This window comes from Cornus florida, unplaced genomic scaffold (genome assembly GCF_030987335.1).
Source record: "Cornus florida cultivar Cherokee Brave unplaced genomic scaffold, ASM3098733v1 CherokeeBrave_3.0.0_Hap2_Chr07, whole genome shotgun sequence".
Lineage (NCBI taxonomy): Eukaryota > Viridiplantae > Streptophyta > Magnoliopsida > Cornales > Cornaceae > Cornus > Cornus florida.
Genome location: NW_026775577.1, coordinates 85,370,664 through 85,374,485, shown reverse-complemented (window position 1 = coordinate 85,374,485; position 3,822 = coordinate 85,370,664). Strand labels below are relative to the sequence as shown.

At 32.4% G+C, this 3,822-nt stretch overlaps 1 long non-coding RNA gene across 1 annotated transcript; it reads left to right on the top strand.

Moving 5' to 3' along the window:
• Positions 1-544: 544 nt before the first annotated feature.
• LOC132267382 (uncharacterized) lies at positions 545-3,540 on the top strand. Its single transcript, XR_009469004.1, has 2 exons — positions 545-1,637; positions 3,252-3,540. It is a non-coding gene; the product is annotated as an uncharacterized LOC132267382 (long non-coding RNA).
• Positions 3,541-3,822: the final 282 nt, after the last annotated feature.

Genomic DNA, 3,822 nt, shown 5'->3' with positions numbered 1-3,822 from the left:
TTTGATTCCGGTTTTGCATACGTTCATGATATTTAAATTCCATGACATCTACATTTTTACTTTTGTAGAAATGCATATTAAATGCTTACTTTCTTTGTAAAAGCCATGAAAACAAAACTTTTTGCAATTATCCATAACTTGAGGGGTTTTGGGTAATTAAGTATAGTAATTATTTTTCGTCTTAGGGACCATTTTACAATTAAATTTGGAAGATATTTTTAAAAAGGACCTTTTTGCAATTTTTGAAAAGTGTGACAAGTGTCACACTCTCATTAGTCCACTTGTTGACATTTGTGTGGAAACACTTTAATGCATTGGATGATGACATTTGGAGGGTGAGGATTCACCCACTTGTTGTCCTAGGATTGGTGCACTTGTTGGCATGGATGGTTGACAAGTGTAGGGTTAATATTTAATCTTGGAAGCTTACTTGGATTCATGACAAGTGTAGGACTCACATTTAGTCTTGCATTAGTGTGTGTGAGAGAGATAGTGCAAGAGCACCTAGTGAGTGGAGAAGCCCACTAATTTAGCTTAGGGTTTACACATTTTAATTCATTCATCACTTTCCTCTCAAGAACCCTAAGGAAGCCACCATTGGAGAAAAGCTTGACTAGTAACTTTGACTTCATTTTTGGTGCCCTTTCACTCACCTTAAAACTTTGAACTTGGAATACTTTTTGTTCCCCTCATCCTCCTCTTCAGAACCCTTGAAGGATCTAACCTAACTCCTAGTTTTGCTTTGGTATCTAGAGATTCAATTCTCTAGTGAGGTATTGATCTATTATTTTGAAGTATTTTTATGTCATTATTGAGTGTTTTATATGCATGGAAGAGAAGGACTTGTATTTTGCCCTTAAACTGTTTTAACTTGAAATTAATCTTGTCAAATTAAATATAGAATATGAAAATATACTCAATTAGCTTTCATTTAGTTTTGGTTTCATGTAATTTGGATTTAAAATGAATTAGTTATGAATTTTTGAAGTTGCAAGCTAGTTACTGGAAATTTGAAGCTTTTCCTTTTCAGTCCGGAAATAAATTTTTTATATGGAGGTGTGGTACTTCAATTGCCTTGAAATTTTTACTGGAACTTCCCCCATAGGTTTTACATTACTCAGAATTTTTTTACAATTTTAGAGCATTTCTAAATTTTTTTAAAAACCCAAAACTATCTACTGTCCATGTTTTTATTACAGCTGGAAAACATATTTTTAGATGATTTATTTCACTAACCTTTTGACATTGGATCATGGTTTAAATTTTCAGTTTTACACTCTCATATGTTTACTTCCAAAATAAATTAGGTTTGCCCAATTTGGATGTCAAATGAATTTTTCATGAATTTTCAAAGTTGGAAGCTACAGGCTGAAAATGTGTTTTCTGGGCAGAAATTGTTTCAAAGTTGTGGGGAAAAACTGTTTCAATTGGGAAAATATTTTGTTACACTAAATTGATATTATTAAATTACAATGTTTAAGGTTTCATTGGGCTTTGGATTCATTCAATTTGGGTTAGAATTGAATTTTTTATGAATTTTACAAGTTGAAGGTAGCAAGCTGAAAAATCTGTTTTGCGGACTGAAAATTTGGGGCGATTTCATTTCGGTGGTAATTGGGATTTTCATTCCAATTGAGGTAGGGAATGTTTTAGGATTATTTGTGTGTTGTATTGTGTGTTTGCCATGATTATACAACATATATGTATGCCTTGTATCAAATTTAGAAAGTAAGTAATTTTTATTTCTTTGTATAAGATTTAAAATTTATGATGATGTATAAATTTGATTTGAATTGTAACATGGTAGAAAATTATGCTTAGATATGTTGGTTAACATATATTAAATTTGGATCATTTGATTAAGAATTACAACTTTTATTTAATATTTATCTTTAGTGAAAGTTTAATTCACATGGTTGTATCAAGCATTAAATCAAGTTGTAATGTGGTATTTAAATAGGCCTTGGCATGTTCTCTAACATAGATTAAATTGAGGGCATTTGGAATTGCTTAAAAATTTAGAAGAAATTAATTAATTAGCTTGATTAATTTTGTTTTAAGTGTTTTAATCACTTAACTTGTCATTTGATGTTATATATATGATGACCATGACATGTCTTTCAATATATATTAAATTGAGGTTATTTGGATTAACTTGGAATTTAGAGAAATTAACTATTTATGTTTAATTAAATTCTACTTTATTACTCCATGGATTTAATTGCATTTTGGAAATTGTTTCTATATTTAAATCATGGATTTGGATTTGATATATGTTCACTTGATTACTTTTGAGCATTGGATAACATAGTTATTACTTTTATATTCATGAGAATATGTTTTTCCTTATTGAATATATTGTTGCTATGTGTAAGGAATTGCACACTTTATATTTGACATCTTACATGCCAGAGTAGTTGTGAATTTTGAGCATGTATTGTATAAGTTTCCAAAATTTGGATTGTGCTTGGTAAATAGTTGATATCTTGTATATACATGTTGATATATATACGTTGTTGCACAATTTGTTGATTTTGGAAACTTGGGGATGTCGTTGTTTGGCTATGGCTAGGACTTGGTTCTAGTACGGGGGATTGTCCCTCTATATAGTCTAGTGTGCACATAGGGAGGTTACCCATGGGCTAGTAACCCTAAAGTAACTATGTTGTTGGTCTGATCTGGCGTGACGTCCGAGTATCCACTTTGTTTGATTTCGTATTTCATTTCAAGTTGATAACTAGATGATATCGTAACTTGTTGTTCCTTATTTGATTTCCTATTTTGAGCTTAAGATGTAGGTTTGTGAAAGTATGCTTCATGCGTTGTATTAGAAGTTCCATTGTTGGTTAAATTGCATTGATATCATAATTTGTGTTTTGATATTCAAATGTAGTTTAGAATTGACCTTATAGATTCATTTTGAACATAGACGTTAGGTGGCATGACCCACACTTGTTGTTTTCGTATTTTAGATTTCAAGTTGAAGACTTTAAGAATCTATATCATGTTGCCTTGTATAACATGTTTCCATGTTGTTTGAACTGTATGAACAATGTGATTATGATATAAATGATCTAGGTAGCTTAGGATGCTCCCTGGGTCTCATCTTGACATAGACGTTAGATGGCATGAGCCCCTTTAACATGTTTCACCATAAGGTGATAAAATTGTAAGATGCTAGGTCGATGCATGCTCATCTCCTACGAGTAGCTTTATGTTACTCACCCCTACGATACTGGGGCATATTTCAGGTACAGGATTCAGGATTTGAAGATTCCATTGCTCCTTGGATGGCTTACAGTTTCTAAGTTTCTATTTTATGCAAGTGTTAGCATAAGATGCCTCTTTGTAGCCTTATTTGTTTAAACTTGTATTCGTTGATTCGTATATGTAAAGTGTACGTAAGTGCACTCTTTTCAATGTATTTAACATGTATGAGATGAGGCCGGAGGCCAATGACATGTATCTCGTTTTCTATGCACTTTTGTTTTCAAAGTTTATTATGAAAATATTAGAAAATGTTAAGTCATTACTTCATAACTTTCGCATCGGGTGTTGGAATTTCATATCTTTTCTGCCCGGACTCAGAATCAGACGATTCTTGAGTCTAATTTTGTTCATTTTTCGTTGTCCTTCCAATGGTGTGCACGGTGGCACCCTTTTCAGTAAGAAATGACCATTTTGCCCTTAGTTCATCTCTTTTCGAGTTAGGCATTCTTGCTTCATTTGCTTGGCTCATTTGAGTTCTGTGACTTCATGGAGAGTCATTTTGGGGCCTTAGGGATGACGTACATCTCTTGAGGTCATTTGGCTTCTTTCACT